Raw genomic sequence first — 17,126 nt, 5'->3', positions numbered from 1 at the left:
ATTTTGAGGATATCAACCAACAAAGTAGGCATGCACTGAAAACAAAAAGGTGTAATGTGTTACTACTGGTTTTCTTTGAGACTGTGGTCCCAGCTCTCTTCAGGTCATTGACCAGGTCCTGCCGTGTAGTTCTGGGCTGATCCCTCACCTTTCTCATGATCATTGATGCCCCACGAGGTGAGATCTTGCATGGAGCACCAGACCGAGGGTGATTGACCGTCATCTTGAACTTCTTCCATTTTCGAATAATTGCGCCAACAGTTGTTGCCTTCTCACCAAGCTGCTTGCCTTTTGTCCTGTAGCCCATCCCAGCCTTGTGCAGGTCTACAATTTTATCCCTGATGTCCTTACACAGCTGTCTGGTCTTGGCCATTGTGGAGAGGTTGGAGTCTGTTTTATTGAGTGTGTGGACAGGTGTCTTTTATAGCGGTAACGAGTTCAAACAGGTGCAGTTAATAGAGGTAATGAGTGGAGAACAGGAGGGCTTCTTAAAGAAAAACTAACAGGTCTGTGAGAGCCGGAATTCTTACTGGTTGGTAGGTGATCAAATACTTATTGCATGCAATAAAATGCAAAAAAATCATACAATGTGATCTTCTGGATTTTTGTTTTAGATTCCGTCTCTCACAGTTGAAGTGTACCTATGATAAAAAGTACAGACCTCTACATGCTTAGTAAGTAGGAAAACCTGCAAAATCAGCAGTGTATCAAATACTTGTTCTCCCCACTGTAAATGGACGTGAAAATTAACAACGATATACAGTTACTGAAAAGAGGTATGGGCCAAACATGTACGTCTCAGTATTTGCAGGTGTAAGGATATGCCATCTTTTGCATTACTATTCTTTGCAGGTATTGAGAGACTCCAGTTCCTCTCAGGATTTTGTCCACATCTCAGTGAGGTGGTTTCTATAATTGTTATTGTTCAAGGTCACTATTGAGCTTTCTGGAATAATTGCTGAACATCTTGTGCAATCAACTTGGTGGAGGGAAATGGCCCAGTGGAAATAATAGGAACATTTAACCTTCTGTCGAGACACACTGAGGAAACCCTCTCATTACGGGTTATGAAACACATTAAACTGCCAGACAAACAGCACAGGCAAACTCCCAGAAGAAAACCTGGTTCAATCTGCTTTCCAACAAAATGCATTATACGGGTTGATTTCTGTATTTTTTAAGTTACATACTGTATCGTGAATATGTTGGGACTTTGTCAACAATGAACTAGTGAAACAAATACCTAAAGATTGTTTTTGGGTGGAATTTTCCATTAAAATAATTTTCTCTGAGAAAATGTATTAGTATTAAAAAAATCGAAATGTTTTTAGCATACAAAATAGCTCAGTATTTGTATTACTTATTTTATACAGTATTTTTGGCTCAATAATTTCAGAGGTGATTTACATTTTCTATAAAACAGCCCATTAGGCGAAAGACATGGGAATATGAGCCCTGAAAGTATTTTGGTTTCTCATACCCAAGCTGCCCGACTCCATAACCACTATTAACAAAACAAAGACTAGTTCTAGAACAGTATGTCTGATAGCCATGGGCTCTCACCTGATACGACTGCATCTCCATTAAGAAAAAAAGTTATTCAGTTTATAATAAATCATAATACTGTATTTCTCCTGACACTAACTAGCTCGTCCTGCCACAGTCATGTGAGATGTTGAGGCAATTCACAGAGTTTCTCATGAGAGCCCTGCCCTCCACCCCTCTCCTGTCCTCCTGCCGCCCCCATCAGAGGAAGCTGAGGAGGCGTCAGAGGGGCTCAACCCTGGGAGGCAGTCAGATGCTTAGAGTCAGACAGATTAAAAGGCCACATTCTCACCAGACCTAGAGTCCTTTGGACACTAACATAGTCACATTGCGTTCCAGAGTTAAGCATACCAATGAGTGAGGCCTACATACTGTTAGCAGTTGATGTTACTCTTCAATAACACAGACCCCAAAGCAAATCAGGGGGAGGAAAATAGGTTTACTCAAAGAGTACAAATCATGCGGTAGGTAGATGTTCATTCTCCCCTGTCCTCAGTGATTCTCTTCAGAGTGATTCTCTTCAGAGTGATTCTCTCCACAGAATAAAGCGACAGGATGTACTTTATAATCCAGCCCTAGCCTGTGGTTGACCAATTAGAAATCCTTGCAATAAAACTGGGCCAATGGCCAAATAACAAGTATCCTTTTTCAGGTTCAGTGTATAAACAATTTGGACCAATGAGAACTTGCCATGTATCTATGAGTCCCGGACTGAAATCCTCCCATGTCTCTGACCCATTGATATTACATAAAAAACATTTCCATTGATCGTTAGTACTCTATTGACCTCTCGTCCTCTGAGTTGTGTATTTATCTTCTAAATATTGTTACAATACAGTCACTTGTTTGAGGGGACAATAGATAGACTACTTTTGGGGGAGGAAGTGAACATTCTTAACTAACCATTGATGAGTTATGCTAGAGGCATTTGAAAACAGTATAATTGAACTGTACTTCAAACTCACAAACTCTACGGTCTTTGACTTACCTTTATGGATGAAGCGAACATTCTTATCAAGGTGGTTCATCAGGTCATTGTCTTGTGTCAGATACAGTAAGAGACCAGCAATGCGTAGGAGTGACACCACCCGTCGGAAGGCAATTCCATCAGGCTACAGTAGATAAATGATGCTAGTTGCACTTGAAACAGTGAGATTGTGTACAAACACACCGTATCTATGGTAATTTAGTTTCCTTGATGACCTGTTTGGCATGTCAAAACTGATAATGTTCAGAAAAAAATGTATTCAAGGTCAGTATTTACTCTGCAATTATATTAAATGTCATGGTTTATAATGTCACCATAGCAGCACCCACCTGTAGCACGCGTTCCAGCAGGTATATCTATCTGGTCACCCCCAAAACCAATTCTTCCTTTGGCCGCCGATCCTTCCAGTTAGTTCTCTGCTGCCAATGACTGGAACAAACTACAATTGTACTTTGGCTGCGTTATACTCAATAATTCCAGCTAAGAGCAACTCTTTTACCTCTGCTAGTTTGAATCCAGACTCCTCTAGAACGGGACGTGTGTGTTCCCCTATGAAGGTGTCCCGGGCCAGGCAGGGGTCAGCAGGGGTGCGGGACAGGACAGGTGCGGGGCTTGGGGTCACCTCTCGCTGGGCGTCCCTGTGGAAGGATGCCCTCTCCTGGTTGTGGGGTGGGAGATCACCTCGTCAACAGAGAGAATGGGAGTCACACAGGCATCTGTCCCATCGAACACGCAACCACACTCCTACCTGAGTCTTAGTGGCAGACTGCTAAGTGAAGATCTGCCTCAGCTCTGGCCAATCACAGATGCTCATCTGGGGAGGAAGATTGATAGCATCCAATCCCAGGCCCATAAAAAGTGATATGCAACTGATAAGATATGAGGAACACAAATATATGTATGCAGTAGAGCTGGGGTGTCAAACTGGCAACTCTAATGAACTAGAGTATCCTTTGCAGCGAAGGTAACTCTGGGTCTTCCTTTCCTGTGGCGGTCTTCATAAGAGCCAGTTTCATCATAGCACTTGATGATTTTTGCACTTGAAGAAACATTCAAAGTTCTTGACATTTTCCAGATTAACTGACCTTCATGTCTTACAGTGGTGATGGTCTGTCATTTCTCTTTGCTTATTTGAGCTGTTATTACCATAATATGGACTTGGTCTTTTACCAAATAGGGCTATCTTCGGTATACCACCCCTACCTTGTCACAACACAAAAGATCGGTACAAACGCATTAAGAAGGAAAGGAATTCCACAAAGTAAATGTTAACAAGGCACACGTTTCTCCTTGCTTATTTGAGCTGTTCTTGCCATAATATGTACTTGGTCTTTTACCAAATAGGGCTATCTTCTGTATACCAACCCTACCTTGTCACAACACAACTGATTGGTTCAAACGCATTAAGGATAGAAATTCCGCAAATTAACTTTTAACAAGGCACACCTGTTAAATTGAACTGCATTCCAGGTGACTACTTCTTGAAGCTGGTTGAGAGAATGCCAAGAGTGTGCAAAGCTGTCATCAAGGCCAAGGGTGGCTACTTTGAAGAATCTCAAATATATTTGATTTGTTTAGCATGGTTACTACATGATTCCATGTGTGTTATTTCATAGTTTTGATGTTTTCACTATTATTCTACAATGCATAAAATAGCAAAAATGAAGAAAACCCCTGGACTGAGTAGTTGTGTCCAAACCTTTGACTGGTACTGTATGTCCCATGTCTGAGCCATTGAATTGCGACTCCACTTTGTCTCTGTACTGAAGGTTTGCCTGTTTATTACATTACGGAGGGCATAACTGCACTGTTTGTATTTGACCATATTTCCAGTCACTTGTGGTTAATTGTGGTAGTTCGCGCCTTCAGTTTTGCGCAAATGCTGCCATCTATCCACGTTTTTGGTTTGGGTAGGTTTTAATAGTCCCAGTGGGAACAACATTCCCTATACACTTCCTGAGGAACTCAGTCACCGTATCAGTGCATACGTCAATGTTATTCTCAGAGGCAACCCAGAACATATCCCAGTCCACGTGATCAGAACAATCTTGAAGGGTGGATTCCAAATTGGTCAGACCAGCATTGAATAGACCTTAGCACGGGTACTTCCTGTTTGAAAAAAATAAGTGAGTTTCTGTACGTTATCACAATCTCACCATGAGTAGTTAATCATGAAACATACTCCACCGCCTTTCTTCTTCCCGGAGAGTTCTTTATTCCTGTCTGCACGATATACTGAGAACCCAGTTGGCTGTATGGACGGGGATAGTATATCCGGAGGGAGCCATGATTTTAGCAGCTGAGGAGAGAGAGGAAGGACAGCTGTGAAAACAACAGCTGGAAAATGAGTCCAGTAGCATTTGGATGTATTTTAATAATGTAGACAATGTTAGGGCACAGTGTAGAATTTTCCAAAATAAAATCTCATATGGCACAAACTACACCGGCATATGCGAACTGTGCACCCAACTATGAAGCTAGCTGTAGCTGAGCTTCGAGAAACGAGCAGGCTTGCTAGTGATAGTGGTGGAGCCAGCACCTCCACACGTGGAGATGTATCCACTCAGTCAAGTAAGTAGGCCTACTCCACGACCCACAGCAACACAGTCTTCTATGGACCAGTTTATGCCAATGTCTGCAGAAAAACAAGCCCAAATTGATATTGCATTGGCTAAAATGATTGCCACCAATTTCCAGTCATTTCCGATCGTGGAGGACAGAGGTTTTAGAACTTATAGAAATAGTCTAAATCCAAGCAGGAAAACCCTTTCAAAATCACTTATTCCACAACTGTACGAGAGCACACAGACTTCAGTGTGGGAAAGAGTCCAAAAAGCTACTGCAGTTTGCCTTACCACTGACTGCTGGACATCAAGGGTAACCACTTGATGTGGTTATATGTCACTTCATTGAAGACTTTTTGATGTCTAGCTGTCTTCTGGACTGCTTTGAGTTCAGTGACAAAACACACCTCAGAGAACTTGGCAGAGAAACTGTTGAGAGTGGCCAGAAAATGGCAAGTAGAAGGAAAAGTGGTCAGTTGTGTTAGCGACAATGCAGCTAACATATCTAAAGCCATGGACATTTTTAAATGGACCCATCATCCATGTCTTGCCCACACAATCAACATGATAGTAAGAGATGCTCTGGAGGTGATGAAGCCCACTGTGGACAAAGTGAAAGCAGCTGTGGAATACTTCCACAGGAGCACAGGAGGTGCTGAAAACAAAACGCCAGAGCTGAGGTCTAAACAAGACATGGTGGAATTCAAAATTGTATATGTTGAAGCAGTTTCTTGAGTCAAAGGATGCCATCATCTCTACCTTGGCCATTGTCAATGCACCTGTTGATGCTCTGACACAAGAGGAATGGGAGGTGGAGGAGGTGTGCAGAGTCCTGGAACCCTTTGAGCAGGTCACTGTGGAGATCAATGGACAGAGGTACAGTAAGCAGTTATTACTACATCGCATTTAATCCAGTATTTTATATGTATATGAGCAGTAGATGAGAATGTAGTATCAGTAGACAAAACATGAACCTGAACAAATAAGTTACTGTTCTCTCTTTTCAGCTATGTGACAGCCTAAAAAATTATACTCCTGTGTAAGGGTCTGCAGCGAATCACAGCCAGCCGCCAGAGAGAAGCAAATGTAACCACAGAACATGTGACAGAGTTTGACACCCTATGTTCATCAATGGACAGAAAGTTCCACAGAATGGAATATAATCATGTGCTATCAGAAACCGCTGCACTTGACCCCAGATTCAAGATGTTAGCCTTCAGTGACGCCAGGGTGATTGATGAGGCTCTTCAAAGAATAATCTCAGCAGCAGGGAGGGACAGCCCCAGCAGTCAGCTGGCTCAGGCACCAGGGCAACAGGAAGAAGAGGGATCAGATGGAGCAGAAGCACCAGTAGTAGTGCCACAAACATCTGCTGTTTGGATGCTGTTTGACGAGAGAGCAACTGGGGATGCAGCACGAAGGAATCCCTCAGCAGATGCCATAATGGAGGTCCGATACTATTTGGAAGAACAAGGCCTCTGTCTACCCACGGCTTACTAAAGTCATGACAGAGAGACTCTGCATAGTGGCCACATCCGTTCCTTCTGAGAGGGTCTTCTCGAAAACGGGACAAATAATTACTGAGAGAAGAAACCGCATCAGCCCCTCGAAAGTGAAGCAGCTTGCATTTCTGAATGCAAATCTCTCATGAAAGCAAAATATGGTCAGCATTGCTGTGTGCTGCTGGTTATAACATGGCAATAAAGAAGAGAGAGAAAAGAGGGGCCGTTTAATGTTTTAAGTGGGATGCTGCAGTTGTGCACATTGTTATATATTTTTCTTTGATATGGTGCTATATTCTATTATTATGTTGTTCGGACTGCATTCCGTTTGTTTATCAACATTAAAAAAGTTATACTTTAAATGCACATGTGTAATAGCATCCTTTTTTACATGTTTTTATATTTGTGGGTTGCTGCATTTTCTCTTTTTTTTCTTTTTTTTTCTTTGTTGTGGTGCAATATTCAATTATGCTGTTCAGATTGTATTTGTTTTGAATGGTTAAATGTATATGCATTTTGTTTATATACATTAAAAAGTTACACTTTAAATTCAAATGTTTAATAGCATTCTTTTCCATAACAAACCAATTCATTTTTAAATACATTGTGGTTAAGGTAGAGTGTGATTTTATTTAATTATTTAATTAGAATTGTTTTAACACTAATCATAGTCAAACTATTGCAAACTGTTTGACTTGAATAAATACAAAACATATTTTTTTTAAAGAGCCGTTTGGGAGCCAAAAGAGCCGCCTCTTTTTGGTGAGCTGGGCCAAACGAGCCGGGTCACTGAAAAGAGCCGGAATGCCCATCACTGGGGCTAATTACCTTGCCAACCAACAATGTGACTGTCTTGGCCCCTCACTGAGGCATTTATCAGCAGATGAAGTGTACTTGTTACTGACAAAAGAGCAGTCATCTACATCACAGGCATGAATAGGAAGTAGCCGACTGCATACCTAAGGCTTGCATAACTACATATGTAGTTTACATAAATTATATTCTCAGTGAGATTGGAATGGTAAAACATGTGGTTATTAAATCCTTGAATATGGGAGCTACAATATTATGATTCTTCCCGTAACTAAAACCGTGATTTTTTTTGCATTTGCAGATCTCTTCACAGCATGGTATTAACCTTAAAAGTGTGATCTCTATCTTTGGAAAAGTGCCCACAATCCCTGGAGGAAAACGAAAGTACAAGCCTTAAGCAAAACGTAATGTTGTTTACAGCGATCACGGAGGGGAGGTTAATATATTAATTGAAAAATAAAAACGTGGCTTCAGGCGGCATAGCGTCTATGGCTCTAATAACATATAAAATATGACAGTGAGCTGCGGCAAAAGTCAATAAAACCAAACCTTGAGCACATCCTACATCCCACCTAATCTACGTACTAGATTTGACTGGCATTTGAAGACGTGCTCCGGTTCTTTGGCAACTAATAAATGATTTTTAAACATATCGCTTTGGGCTGGATTTATTTATATTTATTTTTTATTTCACCTTTATTTAACCAGGTAGGCTAGTTGAGAACAAGTTCTCATTCGCAACTACGACCTGGCCAAGATAAAGCATAGCAGTGTGAACAGACAACACAGAGTTACACATGGAGTAAACAATTAACAAGTCAATAACACAGTAGAAAAAAAAGAGAGCATATATACATTGTGTGCAAAAGGCATGAGGAGGTAGGCGAATAATTACAATTTTGCAGATTAACACTGGAGTGATAAATGATCAGATGGTCATGTACAGGTAGAGATATTGGTGTGCAAAAGAGCAGAAAAGTAAATAAATATAAACAGTATGGGGATGAGGTAGGTAAAATTGGGTGGGCTATTTACCGATAGACTATGTACAGCTGCAGCGATCGGTTAGCTGCTCAGATAGCAGATGTTTGAAGTTGGTGAGGGAGATAAAAGTCTCCAACTTCAGCGACGAATATGTAGCGAGGGCCAGCCGACTAGAGCATACAGGTCGCAGTGGTGGGTGGTATAAGGTGCTTTAGTAACAAAACGGATGGCACTGTGATCCAGTTTGCTGAGTAGAGTATTGGAAGCTATTTTGTAGATGACATCGCCGAAGTCGAGGATCGGTAGGATAGTCAGTTTTACTAGGAAAGTTTGGCAGCGTGAGTGAAGGAGACTTTGTTTTGCGGAATAGAAAGCCGATTCTAGATTTGATTTTAGATTGGAGATGTTTGATAAGAGTCTGGAAGGAGAGTTTACAGTCTAGCCAGACACCTAGGTACTTATAGATGTCCACATATTCTAGGTCGGAACCATCCAGGGTGGTGATTTTTAGCCAATGTGTAGTTCATACATGCATAATTTATGAGCAGAATGAATGACATACCTCAATTAGCCATGAAATCCCTAGTTTAAAAGCGGCTGTTTTCTTGAAGCTGTGCCACACTATTTTTTCTATATTTCTCCCCACGTGGGCCAGCACCATAGCAATTGAAGTTCAGGTTTCAGGAGCAGAGAACAAAGTTTGGAAGTTTCAAATCAAATCAAATAAAATGTTATTTGTCACATACACATGGTTAGCAGATGTTAATGTGAGTGTAGCGAAATGCTTGTGCTTCTAGTTCCGACAATGCAGTAATAACCAACGAGTAATCTAGCTAACAATTCCAAAACTACTACCTTATACACACAAGTGTAAAGGGATAAAGAATATGTACATAAAGATATATGAATGAGTGATGGTACAGAGCGGCATAGGCAAGATGCAGTAGATGGTATCGAGTACATTATATTCATATGAGATGAGTATGTAAACAAAGTGGCATAGTTCAAAGTGGCTAGTGATACATGTATTACATAAAGATGCAGTAGATAATATAGAGTACAGTTTATACGTATACATATGAGATAAATAATGTAGGGTATGTAAACATTATATTAAGTAGCATTGTTTAAAGTGGCTAGTGATATATTTTACATCAATTACCAACAATTCCCATTATTAAAGTGGCTGGAGTTGAGTCAGTGTGTTGGCAGCAGCCACTCAATGTTAGTGGTGGCTGATTAACAGTCTGATGGCCTTGAGATAGAAGCTGTTTTTCAGTCTCTCGTTCCCAGCTTTGATGCACCTGTACTGACCTCGCCTTCTGGATGATAGCGGGGTGAACAGGCAGTGGCTCGGGTGGTTGTTGTCCTTGATGATCTTTATGGCCTTCCTGTGACATCGGGTGCTGTAGGTGTCCTGGAGGGCAGGTAGTTTGCTGTGTGATGCGTTGTGCAGACCTCACTACCCTCTGGAGAGCCTTACGGTTGTGGGCGGAGCAGTTGCCGTACCAGGCGTTGATACAGCCCAACAGGATGCTCTCGATTGTGCATCTGTAGAAGTTTGTGAGTGCTTTTGGTGACAAGCTGAATTTCTTCAGCCTCCTGAGGTTGAAGAGGCGCTGCTGCGCCTTCTTCACGATGCTGTCTGTGTGGGTGGACCATTTCAGTTTGTCTGTGATGTGTATGCCGAGGAACTTAAAACTTGCTACCCTCTCCACTACTGTTCCATCGATGTGGATAGGGGGGTGTTCCCTCTGCTGTTTCCTGAAGTCCACAACCATCTCCTTAGTTTTGTTGACGTTGAGTGTGAGGTTATTTTCCTGACACCACACTCCGAGGGCCCTCACTTCCTCCCTGTAGGCCGTCTCGTCGTTGTTGGTAATCAAGCCTACCACTGTTGTGTTGTCCGCAAACTTGATTATTGAGTTGGAGGCGTGCGTGGCCACGCAGTCGTGGGTGAACAGGGAGTACAGGAGAGGGCTCAGAACGCACCCTTGTGGGGCCCCAGTGTTGAGGATCAGCGGGGTGGAGATGTTGTTACCTACCCTCACCACCTGGGGGCGGCCCGTCAGGAAGTCCAGTACCCAGTTGCACAGGGCGGGGTCGAGACCCAGGGTCTCGAGCTTGATGACGAGTTTGGAGGGTACTATGGTGTTAAATGCTGAGCTGTAGTCGATGAACAGCATTCTCACATAGGTATTCCTCTTGTCCAGATGGGTTAGGGCAGTGTGCAGTGTGGTTGAGATTGCATCGTCTGTGGACCTATTTGGGCGGTAAGCAAATTGGAGTGGGTCTAGGGTGTCAGGTAGGGTGGAGGTGATATGGTCCTTGACTAGTCTCTCAAAGCACTTCATGATGACGGAAGTGAGTGCTAAGGGGCGGTAGTCGTTTAGGTCAGCTACCTTAGCTTATTTGGGAACAGGAACAATGGTGGCCCTCTTGAAGCATGTGGGAACAGCAGACTGGAATAGGGATCGATTGAATATGTCTGTAAACACACCAGCCAGCTGGTCTGCGCATGCTCTGAGGGCGCGGCTGGGGATGCCGTCTGGGCCTGCAGCCTTGCGAGGGTTAACACGTTTAAATGTTTACTCACCTCGGCTGCAGTGAAGGAGAGTCCACATGTTTTGGTTGCGGGCTGTGTCAGTGGCACTGTATTGTCCTCAAAGCGGGCAAAAAAGTTATTTAGTCTGCCTGGGAGCAAGGCATCCTGGTCCGTGACTGGGCTGGTTTTCTTTTTGTAATCCGTGACTGTAGACCCTGCCACATACCTCTTGTGTCTGAGCCGTTGAATTGCGATTCTACTTTTTCTCTATACTGACGCTTAGGTTGTTTGATTGCCTTGCAGAGGGAATAGCTACACTGTTTGTATTCGGTCATGTTTCCGGTCACCTTGCCCTGATTAAAAGCAGTGGTTTGCGCTTTCAGTTTCACGAGAATGCTGCCATCAATCCACGGTTTCTGGTTTGGGAATGTTTTAATCGTTGCTATGGGAACGACATCTTCAATGCATGTTCTAATGAACTCGCTCACCGAATCAGCGTATTCGTCAATGTTGTTGTCTGACGCAATACGAAACATATCCCAGTCCACATGATGGAAGCAGTCTTGGAGCATGGAATCAGAAGTTTCTGTTGTTGTTGAGGGCCCTGGTTCAGAGTTTTCTTCTATTAAATAAACATTATATCCTACGTCATTCTTTAGGCAAAAAAACAATATGCTGCAACGTACAAACCAGTATGTCTATCATCTTGTGATATGCATTGTACAGATGTACCTGGAGCTACAGAGCATTATTTCACTATTGGTCTTTAGAAAGCATTTACTGTAGGTGTACTGAGAACAGCACCGTGGGTGTAGAAGTGGACTGAGGGTAGTGATCTGCTCAGACCTCAACTGGGCTGATCTCATTCTCACCATGCTGGCATCAATGACCTGCCCTCTGCCCAACCTGGTCCTCTCCAGCAGGACCAGGACCACTGCGAAGGCACACGTCAGACCCTCACCCGCAAAGTCTGCCACCAGGTTCAGAGGAGCGTAGGGCTTCTCATGGCTCCGGCCCAACATGAAGAACAAGCCTGACACAGGAGGAGGGGAATACATGTAGTAAGCCAGGCAGAATTGGAGGGAGATTCCTTTATGTCTGTATGGACAATGGTACAGCTCATAGAAAGGATGCTGTAAATTATCTAAAATAAACATCTATTCTAATGGAAAGTCATTAGCTACATAATAAACCATAGTCATTGAATTTATGGCCTTCAATTATATACCAGATGATAATTGAAATATGATACATTATTAATAACAATAGGTTTGAATTAGCTTGAGTTCAAAAGATGGCCACCAATAAGTGCCTTTTGGGCAATGTAAATGACCCCCCCCTCCCCCAAAAAACGTTATTTCACTAAATGTTTACATTCTGTCATAAAGAGCACATTAAGACGCATATAAACATGGCTATAGTAAGTGGCAATTAAAGTAACAGGGTGGACGTTTTCATCTTAAATCCACCATAACTCCCATTGTGACAGGGGGAATGGAGGGGCAATTGAATGCAAGCTTCCCCAAAAAATGTATTCTTAAAACATTTCTAGCCTATCTATCTATAGTTAACAGGGTTGATGTGTTATGCTCAACCTGCTCTGTTTTTCACCACAAAACAAAAACATGTCATTGTTTCTTTTGCACATATAACGTCACCATTTTAAAACCAGAGTTCAGTTCACTTAACAGGGTAGACCTTAAGATAAGGGGAAATGTAAATTAATCACTAATCACGTAAAATAAATTATAGTCTTCAGAAATGACTTTGTCAAAGCAACAAAGTAACCAGGGCTTTACAACAATGGTGAAATTACATTTTTTGGGATAAGTGGGCTAAAAATCAGATTAATTGAATTTTCCCTGTGTTCCATATTAACGGGCACTTCATTACCCTTCATGACTTATTACAGCTTGAATTCTCTAAATTTCTCTCACCCATCTTTTCACAATACCCAATACTGACAAAGTGAAAACATGTTTTTAGAAATGTTTGATATACAGAAATATATCTATTCACCACCTTGAGTAAATACTTTGTAGAAGCACCTTTGGCAGAAATTACAGCTGTGAGTTTTTATGGGCAAGTCTAATAGTTTCCACACCTAGATTGTGCAACATTTGTCCATTATTATTTTTTCTCCAAACTATGTCAAATTGGTTGTTGATCATTGATAAACAACCATTTTCAGGTCTTGCCATAGATTTTCAAGTAGATTTAAGACAAAACTCTAACTAGGCCACTCAGGAACATTCACTGTCTTCTTGGTAAGCAACTCCAGTGTAGATTTGGTCTCATGTTTTAGGTTAGTGTCCTGCTGAAAGGTGAATTCCTCTCCCAGTGTCTGGTGGAAAGCAGGCAAACAGGTTTTCCTCTGTGATTTTGCTAGTGCTTATCTCCATTCAGGTTTTTTTTAATCGTGAAACACTCCCCAGTCCTTAACAATTACAAGCATATGCATAACATGATGCAGCCACCACTATGCTTGAAAATATGTAGAGTGGTACTCAGTTGTAAATACACGTTGGGTCCTTGAAAAGTGCTATATAAGTTCCATGTATTATTATTCAGTAATGTGTTGCATTAGATTTGTCCCAAACATAACACTTTGTATTTAGGACCAAAAGTGAATTGCTTTGCCACACTTTTTTGCAGTATTACTTTAGTGGCTTTAGTGCAGGATGAATGTTTTGGAATATTTTTTTATTCTGTACAGGCTTCCTTCTTTTCCCTCCGTCCTTTAGGTTTGTATTGTGGAGTAACTATACAGTTGTTGATCCATCCTCCTATCACGGCCATTAAACTCTGTAACTGTTTTAAAGTCACCATTGGCCTCATCGTGAAATCCCTGAGCCATTTCCTTCCTCTCTGGCAACTGAGTTAGGAAGGATGCCTGTATCTTTGTCGTGAGTGTGTGTATTGATACACCATCCCAATAATTAATAACTTCACCCTGCTCAAATGAGTATTCAATGCCTGCTTCATTTTTACCCATCTACCAATAGATGCGCTTCTTTGCGAGGCATTGGGAAACTTATTTGCTCTTTGTGGTTGAATCTGTGTTTGAAACTCGCTGCTCGACTGAGGTACCTTACATATGTACGTGTGGAGTACAGCGATGATGTAGTCATTCAAAAATCATGTTAAACACTATTATTGCACACAGAGTGAGTCCATGCAACATATTGTGACACATTTTTACTCCTGAACGTACAGTGCATTCAGAAAGTATTCCGACCCCTTCCAATTTTACACATTTTGTTACATTACAGCCTTATTCTAAAATTGAGTAACTAAACACATTTTCCTCATCAATCTACATACAAGGCCGCAGAATGGCGAAGTGAAAACAAGTTTTTCGAAATTTTAGCATAAAGTATTCAGCCCTTTGCTATGAGACTCAAAATAGAGCTCAGGCGCATCATGTTTCCATTGATCATCCTTGAGCTGTTTCTACCACTTGATTGGAGTCCACCTGTGGTAAATCCAGTTGATTGGACATGATTTGGAAATGCACACACCTGTATATATAAAAGGTCCCACAGATCACAGTGTATATCAGAGCAAAAACCAAGCCATGAGGTCAAAGGAATTATCCTTAGAGCGCCGAGACAGGATTGTGTCGAGGGGAAGGATACCACAACATTTCTGCAGGTGCCCAATAACACAGTGGCCTCCATCATTCTTATATGGAAAATGTTTTGAACCACCAAGACTCTTCCTAGAGCTGAGGAATCAGGGGACAAGGGGTTGAATACTTATTGACTGAAGACATTAACTTTCATTTTTAATTAATTAGTAAATATATATATATATATGTTTTAAAGCAATTTAATCCATTTTAAATTCAGACTGTAACGACAAAATGTGGAAAAAGTAATGGGGGTGTGAATACTTTCTGAAGGTACTGTAACAGGCTTTTAAAATTCAATATTGGTACACAAGTTCTACTGAAAATATCAAAGGGACGCAAAAAGGTACTCTATTCGTGGAACGACCCAGATGGTTGCTGTCGAGACTATTCAATTATTATAGAGCTATCAATCGTAAGTAATATGCCATTGAATGGTCTGTTTTTCCTATATTTGATTTTCAACTGAAGCCACATCTTATGTCACTGATGGAAAGTCAAGAGAAATAATACACATTTTATTCCAGTGAAGTTGTTTCTACTTGACATGACGAGGTAGTTGATGTCATGGCCAGCAGGCTTGAGTAGATCAGACGAGGGTTCTCCTTCAGTAGCTCCTCTGGACCCATTAAATTTGTATTTTATTTTACCTTTATTTTACTAGGCAAGTCAGTTAAGAGCAAATTCTTATTTTATTTTCAATGACAGCCTAAGAACAGTGGGTTAACTGCCTGTTCAGGGGCAGAACAACAGAATGTATCTTGTCAGCTCTGGGATTCGAACTTGCAACCTTTCAGTTACTAGTCCAACAGCTCTAACCACTAGGCTACCCTGCCGCCCCATGCCCAGCTTCTCCATAACTCCTACACAGAAACACAGTTAATGGAGAGGTACAGACTTTAGATACATTCAAAAAAGGAATACAAGTACTGAGAAGCAACATGAAAGTGTACCATTAGTCAGGTTTGACCTATTCAGAACCAAACACTCACACCACATGCCCAGAAATAGAAGACAACGCATCACTAAGTAATGTAGTCATGTAGATGAGGTTGGGCCAGGGACACTGTCTATTTCTATAGACCCTGCACTCATAACCATCAAATAGACAGACCACTGCAAACCCTGGGGAAAATGCCCTTTCAATACAGCCACCAGCTAACTGGGAAAGTAACTACAGCTAACCAAGCAGTCTCCATATAAACCCTTTCTCAGACTCAAAACAACCAAGATGCAGAAAGCTTAGCCTTTTTTATGCCATAGGAGGAGAGGCACAGTGGTAGACCAGAAGAGTGCAATTGATTTCACTCTGGGTTTAATTGCAGGGTTTGGTAATGGCCACTTTGACACAAATGATAGGGGAACTATATTCGTTATTGGACAAATATGATTCAGAAAAAATGCAAAGGCTTTCTACACAAAAATAAAGAGCTAAGTTTGCTCACTTGATTAGCAGGGAGGACTCTAATTCCAAGGTCAAAAAAAGTAGATGGACGGTCACGTGATATTACATCCCTTGAATCAGGAGTGAGTATTCAATCTATTGCTCTTCCTGTTTAGACTCTTTAGTACCCATCACTCTGGCTGACTGTCCATCATGCCCTGTGTCTACAGCGTTAGTGGATTCCGGTGCTGCCGGTAACTTTATGGATTAGACCCTTGTCTCTGCTCTCAATATTGCTACCTACCCGCTCTTCTCTCCTTTTCAGGTTCAAGGTCTCGACTGTCGGCCTCTAGGATCCGGAACCATCACAATTATCACCCGACCACTCACCCTCACCGTGGAGCCCAATCACCAGGAAATCATCCCCTTCATCACCAGCGCACCAGTTCACAAGATCATCCACAGCCTACCTTGACTTACATTTACATTACATTTAAGTCATTTAGCAGACGCTCTTATCCAGAGCGACTTACAAATTGGTGCATTCACCTTATGACATCCAGTGGAACAGCCACTTTACAATAGTGCATCTAAATCTTTTAGGGGGGGGGGGGTGAGAAGGATTACTTATCCTATCCTAGGTATTCCTTAAAGAGGTGGGGTTTCAGGTGTCTCCGGAAGGTGGTGATTGACTCCGCTATCCTGGCGTCGTGCGGGAGTTTGTTCCACCATTGGGGGGCCAGAGCAGCGAACAGTTTTGACTGGGCTGAGCGGGAACTGTACTTCCTCAGTGGTAGGGAGGCGAGCAGGCCAGAGGTGGATGAACGCAGTGCCCTTGTTTGGGTGTAGGGCCTGATCAGAGCCTGGAGGTACTGAGGTGCCGTTCCCCTCACAGCTCCGTAGGCAAGCACCATGGTCTTGTAGCGGATGCGAGCTTCAACTGGAAGCCAGTGGAGAGAGCGGAGGAGCGGGGTGACGTGAGAGAACTTGGGAAGGTTGAACACCAGACGGGCTGCGGCGTTCTGGATGAGTTGTAGGGGTTTAATGGCACAGGCAGGGAGCCCAGCCAACAGCGAGTTGCAGTAATCCAGACGGGAGATGACAAGTGCCTGGATTAGGACCTGCGCCGCTTCCTGTGTGAGGCAGGGTCGTACTCTGCGGATGTTGTAG

The 17,126-nt window shown here is 42.3% G+C and overlaps 1 pseudogene; it reads right to left on the bottom strand.

The window, feature by feature from the left end:
• Window positions 1–17,126, bottom strand: part of LOC118375606 (alpha-methylacyl-CoA racemase-like) — a 65,233-nt pseudogene that overhangs the window by 45,979 nt on the left and 2,128 nt on the right.

The sequence above is a fragment of the Oncorhynchus keta genome, chromosome 12, assembly GCF_023373465.1.
Source record: "Oncorhynchus keta strain PuntledgeMale-10-30-2019 chromosome 12, Oket_V2, whole genome shotgun sequence".
Taxonomy (NCBI): Eukaryota; Metazoa; Chordata; class Actinopteri; order Salmoniformes; family Salmonidae; genus Oncorhynchus; species Oncorhynchus keta.
Note: the sequence above shows the minus strand (reverse complement) of the source record. Positions and strands in the feature narration are given on the sequence as shown.